This window comes from Hyperolius riggenbachi, chromosome 6 (genome assembly GCF_040937935.1).
Source record: "Hyperolius riggenbachi isolate aHypRig1 chromosome 6, aHypRig1.pri, whole genome shotgun sequence".
Lineage (NCBI taxonomy): Eukaryota > Metazoa > Chordata > Amphibia > Anura > Hyperoliidae > Hyperolius > Hyperolius riggenbachi.
In genome coordinates, this window is record NC_090651.1 from 265,545,119 (window position 1) to 265,562,925 (window position 17,807).

The 17,807-nt window shown below is 44.5% G+C and overlaps 1 protein-coding gene and 1 long non-coding RNA gene across 5 annotated transcripts in view; one reads left to right on the forward strand and one right to left on the reverse strand.

Moving 5' to 3' along the window:
• The window catches only part of LOC137521470 (uncharacterized), a 35,655-nt gene extending 21,335 nt beyond the window's left edge, over positions 1 to 14,320 (forward strand). Inside the window, exon 3 of the long non-coding RNA XR_011022129.1 lies at positions 14,191 to 14,320. This is a non-coding gene — a long non-coding RNA (uncharacterized lncRNA). The remainder of the gene's footprint in view (positions 1 to 14,190) is intronic.
• Positions 1 to 17,807, reverse strand: part of DRD2 (dopamine receptor D2) — a 593,536-nt gene that overhangs the window by 50,657 nt on the left and 525,072 nt on the right. The window lies entirely within an intron of this gene.

Consider the following 17,807-nt stretch of genomic DNA (forward strand, 5'->3'; position numbering starts at 1 on the left):
TATTACTTGTGCTTTAGCTAGTTTCTTGATAAATACATATGCAGACTAGAGTTGGGCCAAACCTCCGATTTTAGGTTCGCGAACCCTGTTCGCGAACTTCCGCGAAAGGTTCGGTTCGCGAAAAAGTTCGCGAACCGCAATAGACTTCAATGGGGAGGCGAACTTTGAAAGTTTAAAAAAATTCTATCAACTGGAAAAATGATAGAAAACATGTTTCAAAAGCTCTAATACCTGGAGCCACACCTAATTGAGTGAAATACACATCACTGCTGGAGGACCCGCCCACCCTCCCTCCTCCAAGCAAGGTCCTTTATACCATTTGCCTGCCTACACTAATTAGTTATGGGACAGCTGCTACACACTCTGCTAGGGAGATTTTAATTGGCCTCCACCCTCCTCCCTCCTCCCCTTCTACCCTTCTACCTATTCTCTCCTCCCTCCTACCGGAGGGAGGAGGGTCTCTTCTGCCAGGGAGTTATACAATTTTAAAAACCAGTATACATCATACCATAGCTGGGAATACATACATGAGTATACATCATACCATAGCTGGGGATACATACATGAGTATACATCATACCATAGCTGGGATTCGAACCCAGATCTCACTGTGTGGTGGGCACGTCACCCTAAGCACTGTACCACTACAGAAGTAAGTGAAGCTAGCCTAAAATTTAACATTTATGCTCAATGCAATAGAACCATTAGGTTGCTTAAAGGAGAACTGTAGTGAAAGGTATATGGAGGCTACCATATTGATTTCCTTTTAAGCAATACCAGTTACCTGGCTATCCTGCAGATCCTCTGCCTCCAATACTTTTAGCCCTAGACCCTGAACAAGCATGCAGCAGATCTGGTGTTTGACATTTTTGTAAGATCTGACAAGATTAGCTGCATGCTTGTTTCTGGTGTGATTCACACTACTGCAGCCAAATAGATCAGCAGGGCTGCCAGGCAACTGGTATAGCTTAAAAGGAAATCAATATGGCAGCCTCCATATACCTCTCACTACAGTTCTCCTTTAAGCAACCTAATGGTTCTATTGCATTGAGCATAAATGTTAAATTTTAGGCTAGCTTCACTTACTTCTGTAGTGGTACAGTGCTTAGGGTGATGTGCCCACCACACAGTGAGATCTGGGTTCGATTCCCAGCTATGGTATGATCTGGTGTTTGACATTTTTGTAAGATCTGACAAGATTAGCTGCATGCTTGTTTCTGGTGTGATTCACACTACTGCAGCCAAATAGATCAGCAGGGCTGCCAAGCAACTGGTATAGCTTAAAAGGAAATCAAAATGGCAGCCTCCATATACCTCTCACTACAGTTCTCCTTTAAGCAACCTAATGGTTCTATTGCATTGAGCATAAATGTTAAATTTTAGGCTAGCTTCACTTACTTCTGTAGTGGTACAGTGCTTAGGGTGACATGCCCACCACACAGTGAGATCTGGGTTCGATTCCCAGCTATGGTATGATGTATACTCATGTATGTATCCCCAGCTATGGTATGATGTATACTCATGTATGTATTCCCAGCTATGGTATGATGTATACTGGTTTTTAAAATAGTATAATTCCCTGGCAGAAGAGACTCTCCTCCCTCCGGTAGGAGGGAGGAGGGAATAGGTAGAAGGGTAGAAGGGAGGAGGGAGGAGGGAGGAGGGAGGAGGGAGGAGGGTGGAGGGAGGAGGGAGGAGGGTGGAGGGTGGAGGGAGGAGGGTGGAGGGAGGAGGGTGGAGGGAGGAGGGAGGATCGCCGGCGAACCGTTCGGCCCATCTCTAATGCAGACTTGCTAATATATATGTATCCATTAGTTGAGCCGTTTGATATTTTTCTGTATTATTGTATATTGCCTTGTTTCCATGCCTGATGGATGTTTGCTGCATCCGCGGTGGGTCAGTGAAGTCCATTATCCCGATAGCTTGGATTCTGCCATCACCACGTTGGTGACTGGTAGTATTCCTGCTACTCTAGTTCTGGGAACGTAACTATAGGCTGCAGTTGCTATTAGTTAAGTTCTTTACTGTAGTCTTGCCTTTGTGGATGCTTGCTGGTGACTGTTGTTAGCCTGCTTGCTCTGCTTCTGTGGATGTGACTGTGTTACGCTCCAATCTCTAGTCCTGTCTTGTACCTGTCTGAATGCTATGTCTAAGGCAGTGCAACATTGCACTGCGCTGCCATTGTGTCTTATTTGTAGCGATATCGGAATCCCAGAGCTGCAGTTGTTCTGGGCAACCTGTGTAGCCTCTTCCATTATTCAGCTACCAGCCTTGTTGCTCTGGGTGGTCAAAGTATAATCCCCAAGCATTACAAATTAGTTTTGTACTGTACATACACATGTTTATCTCATCATATCACATATAACGCCTCGGGTACACTTTGAAAAACACTTCTGGAATATTTAAAATGTGGGTGCAGCATAGGTTGATCAATTTATGCCATCCTGAGATTCAATAAAACTACCAACAAATGTTATATCTCAGCTGTGTACATCTATACCTTCCTGGTTAGCTATAAATCTTACTTATTGTTGTGGTGCACTTGTAATTCTAAAGGTACTACAGACAAGAAGAATGACACTGGTCACTGGTGTTCTTGAGACAGAAAGATTATACAAGCAAGCTCTCTTTCTGCTAAATATTGTATAGTGTCAACTGGTAGAGAAATGTCTGGTTGGATGTTAACCTGCTGGGCGTTCTGATTCCCGGGACATTTGTTTCGCCCAATTTTTTTTATATCATGCAGCTAGCCTAGGCCACGCACACACGCACACACGCACACACACACACACACACACACACACACACACGCACACACGCACACACGCACGCACGCACACGCACGCATGCACACACACACACATACGCACACACGCACACACACACACACACGCACGCACGCACACACACACACACACACGTATCAATAGCGTAGACAGTTATGCACCAGGTATATCTTCAAAAAGAGTGAATAAAAATTTGCCTCCTCAGAATCTCTTCACACATGCCTGTTATTTTATTTATTTTTTACCCCAAGCTACCTCCACAGAGGAGAGATCTGTAATATTTTGGAATTTGCAATGGAGTGTAAGAAGGAAGGTGTAAGGAATAGCGGAGATGCCACCGATGAGACAAGCGGCATGGCGGCTATCTCCGCGTATCAGCCTGCGGCCTCTGCCGCGCGGTTACATGCTCAGGTTGTGCCTGTTCCTTCCATTGCTCACAGGCTAGGGGCTACATGCGCGCGAGCTGAGCAACAGGACCTTTATGCAGCTAAGAGGGGAGTCAGCTGATCATGCGGTCAGCTGACTCCAGCTAGCATCCGGATTTGCTGAGTGACTGGGGCGCCGCTGTGGAGCATGTTGAGTATATATAGAGCAGGCCTGTCAGTAGCTCCGTGTCTGCTGTTGCAAATGCTATATTGTGTTAGTGCTCAGACCCCAGTCAGATCCCAAAGTGTGATAGATCCAGCCGGAGCTGGGAATCCACACTTAGCCAGATTCTGTTGATAGCTTTAAAGTACTATTGCTTGCTACTGTATATGTGTTAGACTAGTTCCCAGGTGTTGAGACCAAGGACCTCACACCTAAGACTAGAAGATTGCTACTGTTTATCTGTTAGATTAGATCCCAGGTGTTGAGACCAAGGACCTCACACCTAAGACTAGGATTGAGAGATATTGCTGTTACCTGTTGTGACCTTTGGCTTTCCTGACTACTCTCCTGTTCTCTGATTCGGTACTTCCGCTCATCTGATTATCTGTTGCCAACATTGCCTGTACCTGGATGCCGAATCAGTCTTCCGCCTTATCTGTCCATATGTTGCCGACTTGGCTTGTCTGACCTTTCTGGCTTTCACCTAGATCTTGGGTGATCAGCCTTGCTGTACTATCTGTGACACTTACTCTTCAGGTGTTCACTAGCTGCAATCACTGCTCTATGGTCACCTGCTCCTCAGGAGGCCATCCTGCAGCACAGTCAGTGGTCTCTACCCTTAGAGGTCCACTGGCTGCAATACAGTCTGATTCCCTGCTCCTCAGATAATCATTGGCTGCAGTAGTGTCTGTATCTCCCGATTCTTGGGAGATAACTTCTCTGATTACTGTTGCACCAAACACAATACCATATTGGTTGTCCCGTATTTAGCTATACTATAGTATTATTGGTGATTCTGCAGATCACCACATAATCAGGTATAAAAAAAAAACGACAGAAGTGGAGGAGCACGCATGCAAAAGGATATGGGGTGTGCCGTAGCTTTAAGACCACTGTACCAATGATCCAAAGATGCAGATCCAGACGAAGCAGGCACCACCTTCAGTAAATTATTAGCTCTTTGTTGAAAAAGTCATAAAAAATGACAAGTCATCGATAAAAATGGCTTTAGCGGCTGACAGCCCGCTGTTTCAAGCTCAGTAGCTCTTTCTCAAAGCCAGACGCCATACAAACAAACAGAGGAACAACTCCTCCTTAAATAGGAACTATACAAGTAATTAGCCAATCAATTTAAAATCTGGCTGGCCAATGAGAGCACTCAGGAGGGCTGTGGACCTGATGGGGAACTGAAAAAAGTGACATCACCAAGAACACACACCTCCCAGTCTTGCCAACGCCCAGCGCATGCGTATACAGTCATCCACACGCGGAAAAACGTACGCATTATACGCGGAAAATCATCCAGATGGCAAAATCATGCATACGTATAAGAAGGACCGCATGCGTAAAACTGTATGCGTCCAACGCGTAAAAATCGTACGCGTCTAACGCTAAGAATTCCACTCACATGCGTCAATATAGCCTCAAAAAGGAATGTAAGTGAAATTTAAAGACATAACCGCGGTATGTAAAAGTGCCTGGGGACCACCAAAGACGTCATCACAAAATAAGAAATAGTCACCACAACCATGTGTGACAATATGCAATGACAAAAAAGGGTGTCCCCAGAACAAACAACAACCGCCTATACTTACAAAGAAGCAAAATACCACACATCGCTATGCGTTCAGCAAGACACATGGGAGTTTTCCTAGAAAAGAACAAAAAAGAAAAAATTCGAAACATCACTAGAAAAAATAAAAGGAACACAGCCGTCCCAAGATTATCACACAGGCCACCCAGTAAGCAACAGCAAGCAGAGATAAACAATCACAAAAGACAGCTCATATGCAAAAACAGAGATCATATTCTCGATTTAGCCCACCCAACCCCATAACATTAAGTTTACGAATCCACCATGCTTCCCTACGTGCCAATTCAGCCTTCCTATTCAGTCTACCCCGCCAATCATAGGGTACACTATCGATAACCTGCACCTTCATCTGTGCTACACTATGTCGAGCTGTTGAAAAATGAGAAGTCACAGCCTGTGTCATATCATGATTCCGGATTGCTGATTTATGTGATGCCATTCTATCTCGTAGGGGTTGAGTGGTCATTCCGACATATCCAAGGCCACACGGACATTTAATTAAATAAACTACATAAGTGGAGTCGCAAGAATAACGACCTCTAACAGTATATTGTGTGCCCTTGCATGGATGAGTGAATGTACCACCTTTTGCTATATGGCTGCACAGATGGCAGCTCAAGCAAGGAAAAGTGCCAATTCTTGAACCGGCCGATAATGGATTCACAATCGTGGAAGAACTCAATGAATTACAGCTACGTTGTCTAAATACTTTATCACGAATGGTGGGGGCCCTTTTGAACGAAAACAAAGGAGGATAGCGGAACTCCGGTATCCGGGGAAAGGCTCCTTGCAAAAGGTGCCAATGTTTTCTAATAATACTGCCCATTTGTTAACTACAGGCTGAATAAGTTGACACAAAGGGCATATGGAATTGTTTTTGATTTTTTTTAGAACGACATGAGTTAACTCATGTCGTTCTAAAAAAACTCAAAAATAATTCCGTATGCCCTTTGTGTCAACTTATTCAGCCTGTAGTCAACAAATGGGCAGTACCTTGGGAGTGGATACAAGAGGAAAAAAAATTTAGCAAAAAGAGCTTATAGTTTTTGAGAAAATCGATTTTAAAGTTTCAAAGGGAAAACTGTCTTTTAAATGCGGGAAATGTCTGTTTTCTTTGCACAGGTAACATGCTTTTTGTTGGCATGCAGTCATAAATGTAATACATATAAGAGGTTCCAGGAAAAGGGACCGGTAACGCTAACCCAGCAGCAGCACACGTGATGGAACAGGAGGAGGGTGGCGCAGGAGGAGAAGGCCACGCTTTGAGACACAACAACCCAGGCCTTGCATGAGGACAAGAAGCGTGCGGATAGCAATTTGCGTTTTGTCGCCATGCAGTCATAAATTTAATACAGATGAGAGGTTCAATAAACAGGGACCGGAAACGCTAACCCATCACAGATGTTCATTGTTCATGTTACTTGGTTTGGGTCCGGGAGTGTTGCGTAGTCGTTTCCAATCCAGGATTGATTCATTTTAATTTGAGTCAGACGGTCTGCATTTTCTGTGGAGAGGCGGATACGCCGATCTGTGACGATGCCTCCGTCAGCACTAAAACAGCGTTCCGACATAACGCTGGCTGCCGGGCAAGCCAGCACCTCTATTGCGTACATTGCCAGTTTGTGCCAGGTGTCTAGCTTCGATACCCAATAGTTGAAGGGTGCAGATGGATTGTTCAACACAGCTATGCCATCTGACATGTAGTCCTTGACCATCTTCTCCAGGCGATCGGTGTTGGAGGTGGATCTGCACGCTTGCTGTTCTGTGTGCTGCTGCATGGGTGTCAGAAAATTTTCCCACTCCAAGGACACTGCCGATACCATTCCCTTTTGGGCACTAGCTGCGGCTTGTGTTGTTTGCTGCCCTCCTGGTCGTCCTGGGTTTGCGGAAGTCAGTCTGTCAGCGTACAACTGGCTAGAGGGGGGGGAGGATGTCAATCTCCTCTTTAAAGTCTCCACAAGGGCCTGCTGGTATTCTTCCATTTTGACCTGTCGGACTCTTTCTTCAAGCAGTTTTGGAACATTGTGTTTGTACCGTGGATCCAGAAGGGTATAAACCCAGTAATTGGTGTTGTCCAGAATGCGCACAATGTGTGGGTCGCGTTCAATGCAGTCCTAGGCCGAAGAGGTCATAGCCTAGGGTCAAAAAAACCTGTTTATTTGGGCTATTTCAATGGTAGTGATGGTGACGTACATAAATCTCAGCCATGGCCGTTAGCAACGTCTGAATTTCACGAAATGTCTCATGCAGGTAGAAGACATATTGTTAGACTTGGATTCCAAAGATGGGGTCCCTACATCTCTGCAAACCAGAGTTACAGGGGTCCAAAATTGGTAAAATCCCCCATAGACTTTCATTGCCTCCCTATTTCACTTTCCAAAATCTCACATCTTTTCAAAGGGCAATGGCTCAGCAGTACCAAATTTTCTAGCATTGTAGGGACCCTTAGGGGGAACATGACTGGTGAGTTTCGGGCCCCTAGGCCAAAGAGGTCATAGCCTAGGGTCACAAAAACCTGTTTATTTGGGCTATTTCAATGGTAGTGATGGTGACGTACATAAATCTCAGCTATGGCCGTTAGCAACGTCTGAATTTCACGAAATGTCTCATACAGGTAGAAGACATATTGTTAGACTTGGATTCCAAAGATGGGGTCCCTACATCTCTGCAAACTAGAGTTACAGGGGTCCAAAATTGGTAAAATCCCCCATAGACTTTCATTGCCTCCCTATTTCACTTTCCAAAATCTCACATCTTTTCAAAGGGCAATGGCTCAGCAGTACCAAATTTTCTAGCATTGTAGGGACCCTTAGGGGGAACATGACTGGTGAGTTTCGGGCCCCTAGGCCAAAGAGGTCATAGCCTAGGGTCACAAAAACCTGTTTATTTGGGCTATTTCAATGGTAGTGATGGTGACGTACATAAATCTCAGCTATGGCCGTTAGCAACGTCTGAATTTCACGAAATGTCTCATACAGGTAGAAGACATATTGTTAGACTTGGATTCCAAAGATGGGGTCCCTACATCTCTGCAAACTAGAGTTACAGGGGTCAAAAATTGGTAAAATCCCCCATAGACTTTCATTGCCTCCCTATTTCACTTTCCAAAATCTCACATCTTTTCAAAGGGCAATGGCTCAGCAGTACCACATTTTCTAGCATTGTAGGGACCCTTAGGGGGAACATGACTGGTGAGTTTCGGGCCCCTAGGCCAAAGAGGTCATAGCCTAGGGTCACAAAAACCTGTTTATTTGGGCTATTTCAATGGTAGTGATGGTGACGTACATAAATCTCAGCTATGGCCGTTAGCAACGTCGGAATTTCACGAAATGTCTCATGCAGGTAGAAGACATATTGTTAGACTTGGATTCCAAAGATGGGGTCCCTACATCTCTGCAAACCAGAGTTACAGGGGTCCAAAATTGGTAAAATCTCCCATAGGCTTTCATTGGGCCTACTATTTACCGTTCCAAAATCTCACACCATTTCAAAGGGCAATGACTCAGCAGTGGCAAAACTCACCAGTCATGATCCCCCTAAGGGTCCCTACAATGCTAGAAAATTTGGTACTGCTGAGCCATTGCCCTTTGAAAAGATGTGAGATTTTGGAAAGTGAAATAGGGAGGCAATGAAAGTCTATGGGGGATTTTACCAATTTTGGACCCCTGTAACTCTGGTTTGCAGAGATGTAGGGACCCCATCTTTGGAATCCAAGTCTAACAATATGTCTTCTACCTGCATGAGACATTTCGTGAAATTCAGACGTTGCTAACGGCCATAGCTGAGATTTATGTACGTCACCATCACTACCATTGAAATAGCCCAAATAAACAGGTTTTTGTGACCCTAGGCTATGACCTCTTTGGCCTAGGGGCCCGAAACTCACCAGTCATGTTCCCCCTAAGGGTCCCTACAATGCTAGAAAATTTGGTACTGCTGAGCCATTGCCCTTTGAAAAGATGTGAGATTTTGGAAAGTGAAATAGGGAGGCAATGAAAGTCTATGGGGGATTTTACCAATTTTTGACCCCTGTAACTCTAGTTTGCAGAGATGTAGGGACCCCATCTTTGGAATCCAAGTCTAACAATATGTCTTCTACCTGCATGAGACATTTCGTGAAATTCAGACGTTGCTAACGGCCATGGCTGAGATTTATGTACGTCACCATCACTACCATTGAAATAGCCCAAATAAACAGGTTTTTGTGACCCTAGGCTATGACCTCTTTGGCCTAGGGGCCCGAAACTCACCAGTCATGTTCCACCTAAGGGTCCCTACAATGCTAGAAAATTTGGTACTGCTGAGCCATTGCCCTTTGAAAAGATGTGAGATTTTGGAAAGTGAAATAGGGAGGCAATGAAAGTCTATGGGGGATTTTACCAATTTTGGACCCCTGTAACTCTGGTTTGCAGAGATGTAGGGACCCCATCTTTGGAATCCAAGTCTAACAATATGTCTTCTACCTGCATGAGACATTTCGTGAAATTCAGACGTTGCTAACGGCCATAGCTGAGATTTATGTACGTCACCATCACTACCATTGAAATAGCCCAAATAAACAGGTTTTTGTGACCCTAGGCTATGACCTCTTTGGCCTAGGGGCCCGAAACTCACCAGTCATGTTCCCCCTAAGGGTCCCTACAATGCTAGAAAATTTGGTACTGCTGAGCCATTGCCCTTTGAAAAGATGTGAGATTTTGAAAAGTGAAATAGGGAGGCAATGAAAGTCTATGGGGGAATTTACCAATGTTGGACCCCTGTAACTCTGGTTTGCAGAGATGTAGGGACCCCATCTTTGGAATCCAAGTCTAACAATATGTCTTCTACCTGCATGAGACATTTCGTGAAATTCAGACGTTGCTAACGGCCATAGCTGAGATTTATGTACGTCACCATCACTACCATTGAAATAGCCCAAATAAACAGGTTTTTGTGACCCTAGGCTATGACCTCTTTGGCCTAGGGGCCCGAAACTCACCAGTCATGTTCCCCCTAAGGGTCCCTACAATGCTAGAAAATTTGGTACTGCTGAGCCATTGCCCTTTGAAAAGATGTGAGATTTTGGAAAGTGAAATAGGGAGGCAATGAAAGTCTATGGGGGATTTTACCAATTTTGGACCCCTGTAACTCTGGTTTGCAGAGATGTAGGGACCCCATCTTTGGAATCCAAGTTTAACAATATGTCTTCTACCTGCATGAGACATTTCGTGAAATTCAGACGTTGCTAACGGCCATGGCTGAGATTTATGTACGTCACCATCACTACCATTGAAATAACCCAAATAAACAGGTTTTTGTGACCCTAGGCTATGACCTCTTTGGCCTAGGGGCCCGAAACTCACCAGTCATGTTCCCCCTTAAGGGTCCCTACAATGCTAGAAAATTTGCCACTGCTGATCAATTGCCCTTTGAAAAGATGTGAGATTTTGGAACTGTAAATAGGAGGCCCAATGAAAGCCTATGGGGGATTTTACCAATTTTGGACCCCTGTAACTCTGGTTTGCAGAGATGTAGGGACCCCATCTTTGGAATCCAAGTCTAACAATATGTCTTCTACCTGCATGAGACATTTCGTGAAATTCAGACGTTGCTAACGGCCATGGCTGAGATTTATGTACGTCACCATCACTACCATTGAAATAGCCCAAATAAACAGGTTTTTTTGACCCTAGGCTATGACCTCTTCGGCCTAGGACTGCATTGAACGCGACCCACACATTGTGCGCATTCTGGACAACACCAATTACTGGGTTTATACCCTTCTGGATCCACGGTACAAACACAATGTTCCAAAACTGCTTGAAGAAAGAGTCCGACAGGTCAAAATGGAAGAATACCAGCAGGCCCTTGTGGAGACTTTAAAGAGGAGATTGACATCCTCCCCCTCCTCTAGCCAGTTTTTCGCCGACAGACTGACTTCCGCAAACCCAGGACGACCAGGAGGGCAGCAAACAACACAAGCCGCAGCTAGTGCCCAAAAGGGAATGGTATCGGCAGTGTCCTTGGAGTGGGAAAATTTTCTGACACCCATGCAGCAGCACACAGAACAGCAAGCGTGCAGATCCACCTCCAACACCGATCGCCTGGAGAAGATGGTCAAGGACTACATGTCAGATGGCATAGCTGTGTTGAACAATCCATCTGCACCCTTCAACTATTGGGTATCGAAGCTAGACACCTGGCACAAACTGGCAATGTACGCAATAGAGGTGCTGGCTTGCCCGGCAGCCAGCGTTATGTCGGAACGCATTTTCAGTGCTGACGGAGGCATTGTCACAGATCGGCGTATCCGCCTCTCCACAGAAAATGCAGACCGTCTGACTCAAATTAAAATGAATCAATCCTGGATTGGAAACGACTACGCAACACTCCCGGACCCCAACCAAGTAACATGAACAATGAACATCTGTGATGGGTTAGCGTTTCCGGTCCCTGTTTATTGAACCTCTCATCTGTATTACATTTATGACTGCATGGCGACAAAATGCAAATTGCTATCCGCACGCTTCTTGTCCTCATGCAAGGCCTGGGTTGTTGTGTCTCAAAGCGTGGCCTTCTCCTCCTGCGCCACCCTCCTCCTGTTCCATCACGTGTGCTGCTGCTGGGTTAGCGTTACCGGTCCCTTTTCCTGGAACCTCTTATATGTATTACATTTATGACTGCATGCCGACAAAAAGCATGTTACCTGTGCAAAGAAAACAGACATTTCCCGCATTTAAAAGACAGTTTTCCCTTTGAAACTTTAAAATCGATTTTCTCAAAAACTATAAGCTCTTTTTGCTAATTTTTTTTCCCTCTTGTACCCACTCCCAAGGTGCATATACCCTGTAAATTTAGGGTATGTAGCATATAAGGAGACTTTACAAAGCACAAAAGTTCGGGTCCCCATTGACTTCCATTATGTTCTGAGTTCGGCTCGAACACCCGAACATCGCGGCCATGTTCGGCCCGAACCCGAACATCTAGATGTTCGCCCAACACTACACGTGACCCGTTCGGCCAATCACAGCGCAAGCCGAACGTTCGGGGAACGTGCGGCCATGCGCTCTTAGTTCGGCCATATGGCCGAACAGTTTGGCCGAACACCATCAGGTGTTCGGCCGAACCCGAACATCACCCGAACAGGGTGATGTTCTGCAGAACCCGAACAGTGGCGAACAATGTTCGCCCAACACTACCTATGATTGGCGGGGTAGACTGAATAGGAAGGCTGAATTGGCACGTAGGGGAGCATGGTGGATTCATAAACTTAATGTTATGGGGTTGGGTGGGCTAAATCGAGAATATGATCTCAGTTTTTGCATATGAGCTGTCTTTTGTGATTGTTTATCTCTGCTTGCTGTTGCTTACTGGGTGGCCTGTGTGATAATCTTGGGACGGCTGTGTTCCTTTTATTTTTTCTAGTGATGTTTCGAATTTTTTCTTTTTTGTTCTTTTCTAGGAAAACTCCCATGTGTCTTGCTGAACGCATAGCGATGTGTGGTATTTTGCTTCTTTGTAAGTATAGGCAGTTGTTGTTTGTTCTGGGGACACCCTTTTTTGTCATTGCATATTGTCACACTTGGTTGTGGTGACCATTTCTTATTTTGTGATGACGTCTTTGGTGGTCCCCAGGCACTTTTACATACCGCGGTTATGTCTTTAAATTTCACTTACATTCCTTTTTGCGGCTATATTGACGCATGTGAGTGGAATTCTTAGCGTTAGACGCGTACGATTTTTACGCGTTAGACGCATACAGTTTTACGCATGCGGTCCTTCTTATACGTATGCATGATTTCGCCATCTGGATGATTTTCCGCGTATAATGCGTACGTTTTTCCGCGTGCAGACGACTGTATACGCATGCGCTGGGCGTTGGCAAGACTGGGAGGTGTGTGTTCTTGGTGATGTCACTTTTTTCAGTTCCCCATCAGGTCCACAGCCCTCCTGAGTGCTCTCATTGGCCAGCTAGATTTTAAATTGATTGGCTGATTACTTGTATAGTTCCTATTTAAGGAGGAGTTGTTCCTCTGTTTGTTTGTATGGCTTCTGGCTTTGAGAAAGAGCTACTGAGCTTGAAACAGCGGGCTGTCAGCCGCTAAAGCCATTTTTATCGATGACTTGTCATTTTTTATGACTTTTTCAATAAAGAGCTAATAATTTACTGAAGGTGGTGCCTGCTTCGTCTGGATCCACATAATCAGGTATAGCATCTGTATTATTGGTGATACTGCAGATCACCAATAATCAGAATATCTGTGTTGCTGACACCAATTGTTACAGAAGAAAAAAGTGAGGAGGAGGAAAGTGGGGTAATTATGCTTGAAAAGTAACCTTGAGCCAATATTAGTATACACAGCTGCTGTCTAGCTATGCGGCATAGCAAAGCTATAAATGCAGACTTCATTTTTGAGATTAGGACCACTTAAAAACTTCAAGACACATTGATATATTTAAATAGATGAATGCTGCTTGAGATCAGACTTTCTTGACTAATGTGTTTTCATATAACTTAATGGACTTCCCTGGCTAATGTGCTATTCTGCAGCCTGACGATATGCTACATTGTATTTGATGCTAACAGTGCTATCTAAAAAGCAAGTTTAATAAAGTCTTAATAAAGTGGAACCTTTTGAATTTAAAATATGTATTGTGCTTTATTACTGAAAATGTACATGGCTTTATTATAATATGTTAAATTTAATTTCTCATATTTTCTTCACTATTAACTATGAAATGGAGATTCCCTTTCCCATGCTTTATACTTTTTATCTCTATGTTTTAAAAAAGTAGGATTAGCCACATCTTCTTCAACAAAAAAAGATTCTAGAAAATGTATTTTTAAAAACAAAATTAAATACATGACATTGAATTAAAGGAAAATGTAATGAATGTAATTGTTTTTTGCAATTGATATCCAATGTTGAGATTTCATTGGTAAATAAAAATGAAGGTGGCAACCACCATACAATTTTTTACATTTCTTTTCTATTGAAGAATTACAATTATTTTTTTCTGATTGAAAAATCTGATCAGTGTATCACACATGTCATAACATGATCATATCATATTTATTGTAACATGATCAATCACAAGGTAAGTATTATGCACAATGGATAATCCATTCTGCATAATACTTACCTTGTGATTGATCATGTTGTAATAAAGATCAGTATCATTTTTTGAAATTTGAACCTATTGAGTAGTGCTTGTTCCAGGGCTTCTTTTCCCTTCCTTTAGTATAGATGTTCGTTAAGAGAAAGCCTGGTTGATTCACAAGGAATGGACCAAGAGCATGAAATGCTTAAGATGCCTTACTACAGACTGATTGCTTTGCTGAGGTAACAAACATGTAACAAAGATTGCTGATGAACACACCTGTTTATCTTTTTTGCCGAATAAACGCCTTAAACTTTGAAGATGTCCAACAGTTCTATCTCCTTTTCTGTTGCGGTGGTAAGTGTAAAGTTATCACAAGGTATGTAATATGGTGCCGAACAAAGGTGTAGTGTTGTTGCCCATAGCAACCAACAAATATTTATTAAAGCACGCAGACTCCAGCTTCTTCCTACTTCCACTCCCGCCATCCATCGCATTGGTAACAGCGACTTCTGTGATGACATACGGTTATGTCATCGCAGGAGGCGCTGTAACCAACGTGACGGATGCCAGGGGAGGAAGTAGAAAAAAGCTGGAGGCTGCGTGCAGGGTTCGCAGAAGGTGAGTTTGTAACTACCTATGTCCCCTTCCTGCCGCTCAATCTGGCTCAAGCGGCCCTGGGGACGGAGGCTCATAACTGGGGCACCCTGCCATAATGGATCTGGGGCACCATGGCAACAGATTTGGGGTGGTGCCCCAAATCAAACCCGCTACCGACATTCTTGACACAAGGTTTTGGCATAGTGGCTGTGCCAAATGTAAGCTACTGTGGCCCCCGTAGTAACTATGTGAGTTTAACTACCATATAGCCAAATTAATTCCCCATCATTGTGCCATTCCTCCACTCAGTGCAGTCGGCAATAAAACTGCCGAACACTCAATGTATTGCGCCAAATCAAAACAACCGGCAACAAAAACTAGCATTGCCATCTATGGGGGAGCCAATCTTTGAAAGGCACTCCCTGCTCTGTCAGGTAGGGCTCCTGGTATACTTTTTATTAGGGATGGGACGAATCCACAATTTCTTCGAATCCGGATCCGAATCTAAAAAGGTTCTCGAATATCTCGAACCTTTCGAATCCCGAATCTAACGAATCCTGCACATAAGAATTGTGCGATCCGTGGTATAGTTTCCCGCAGTATAGGTACTTAGGCATAGGTAGCGAGGTAAAGGTGCCTTCAGTATAGCTAGCTAGGTATGGGTGCCTTCAATATTGGTAGCTTTCAGTATAGGTAGCAAGGTATAGGGGCCTTCAGTATAGGTAGCAAGGTATAGGGGCCTTCCGTATAGGTAGCAAGGTATAGGGGCCTTCAGTATAGGTAGCAAGGTATATGGGCCTTCAGTATAGGTAGCAGGGTATATGGGCCTTCAGTATAGGTAGCAGGGTATATGGGCCTTCAGTATAGGTAGCAGGGTATATGGGCCTTCAGTATAGGTAGCAGGGTATATGGGCCTTCAGTATAGGTAGCAGGGTATATGGGCCTTCAGTATAGGTAGCAGGGTATATGGGCCTTCAGTATAGGTAGCAGGGTATATGGGCCTTCAGTATAGGTAGCAGGGTATATGGGCCTTCAGTATAGGTAGTAGGGTATATGGGCCTTCGGTATAGGTAGCAGGGTATATGGGCCTTCAGTATAGGTAGCAGGGTATATGGGCCTTTAGTATAGGTAGCAGGATATATGGGCCTTCAGTATAGGTAGGTAGATAGGTATAGGGGCCTTCAGTATAGGTAGTAAGGTACATGTGGCTTCAGTATAGGTAGGTAGGTAGGTAAAGGGACCTTCAGTATAGGTAGCAGGGTATAGTGCCTTAAGTATAGGTAGGTATGTAGGTAGGTAGGTATAGGGGCCTTTAGGTAGGTAGGTAGGTAAAGGGACCTTCAGTATAGGTAGCAGGGTATAGGGCCTTAAGTATAGGTAGGTATGTCGGTAGGTAGGTATAGGGGCCTTTAGGTAGGTATAGTGGCCTTTAGGTAGGTATAGGGGCCTTTAGGTAAGTAGATAAAGGGACCTTCAGTATAGGTAGCAGGGTATAGGGCCTTAAGTATAGGTAGGTATAGAGGCCTTTAGGTAGGTAGGTAGGTAAAGGGACCTTCAGTATAGGTAGCAGGGTATAGGGCCTTAAGTATAGGTAGGTATGTAGGTAGGTAGGTAATCTAGTGCCCCCCAGCATAGGTAGGTAATCTAGTGCCCCCCAGCATAGGTAGGAAATCTAGTGCCCCCCAGCATAGGTAGGTAATCTAGTGCCCCCCAGCATAGGTAGGTAATCTAGTGCCCCCCAGCATAGGTAGGTAATCTAGTGCCCCCCAGCATAGGTAGGTAATCTAGTGCCCCCCAGCATAGGTAGTTTAGTGGCCCCCCCACCTGCATAGGTAGTTTAGTGCCCCCCAGCAGCATAGGTAGTTTAGTGCCCCCCCAGCATAGGTAGTTTAGTGGCGCATAGGTAGTTCAGTGCCCGAGCCCCCCCCCCCCCCCCCCGCCCACCAGCATAGGTAGTTTAGTGGCGCATAGGTAGTTCAGTGTCCGAGCCCCCCCCCCCCCCGCCCCGGCAGTCTAGTGCCCCCCGAACAGCGTATGTATTCTTACTGCCCCCATACTGTACCTGTCTGTTGTTCTCTCTCCCTCAGTCCGTCCGTCCATCATCAGTCTCAGCCAGGTGTTTTACGCGAGAGCGACGTCCACACCGTCCACACCTCGGGCCTTCACTGAACTATAGGCGGGGTCAACGTCATCACGCGGCTACGGAACGCGAGGTCTTCAGTGGTCGCGATGACGTGTCGGCGCATCACACTGCGATGGAACGCGAGGTCGGCGGTGGTCGCGATGACGTCACAAGTGGCGCAGGTAATGTATACACAGCGATCGCGGCGGCGAAATGTTGCGGCGGATGGGGCAGATTCGTTGGATTCGTATGCACTAAAATGGCATGGGGATTTGAATCCACGAATCTCGAATCTTTCTTAAGATTCGAGGGATTCGTGGATTCGCCAGATTCGAGGTCCCATCCCTACTTTTTATCTTATGCATATTCACCTACACACAATAATATCATTAACTGAAAATGAGCAAAAAAAGAAACGATACTTTTTAGTGCAAATCTGGTTTTATATAAAATTGAAATTCAGAGCCAGCCCTGCTTTTTTATTTATATCATTTTCAAACCAGTACAATTACTTTATTTTCCTTTTGAATCAGTTAGTCTGACTTTTTGTCTCTTTTCACACATTTTGTGATGAAAATGCAAACAACACCAAAGGCATAGCCAAGAAATAGATAAAACAAACCAAATGGAAAAAAAAAGAAGAAAGAAAGCAAATCAAGGCAGATTGGATTAAGAGAGTACTAGCAGTCGGATACCACAAACACTAATGGCACAGGGTCATAAAATAGTAGAGAAAGATAAAGAGGCTGAAATGGGGAGTGAATTGCAATACTCCACATGACTATACATCAAAGTCAGAATGATCTTTTAGGAGATCAGGAGTTGGTGGATCCTCAAGGCATATCAAATGGGCGGAGACATAAAGTCAAAGCACTGTGAAGTATGAATATATCAGTCCAGAGAGTAAAAAGCCCAGCTGGAAATAGAGAGGTCCTTGCTATAAAGTCAAGAAGGGCATTATCAAAGCCATATATTCAGACTTCAGCACATGGATTTATAAACAACAGCTTTCTGACTTCCCATCTAAACTGATTTT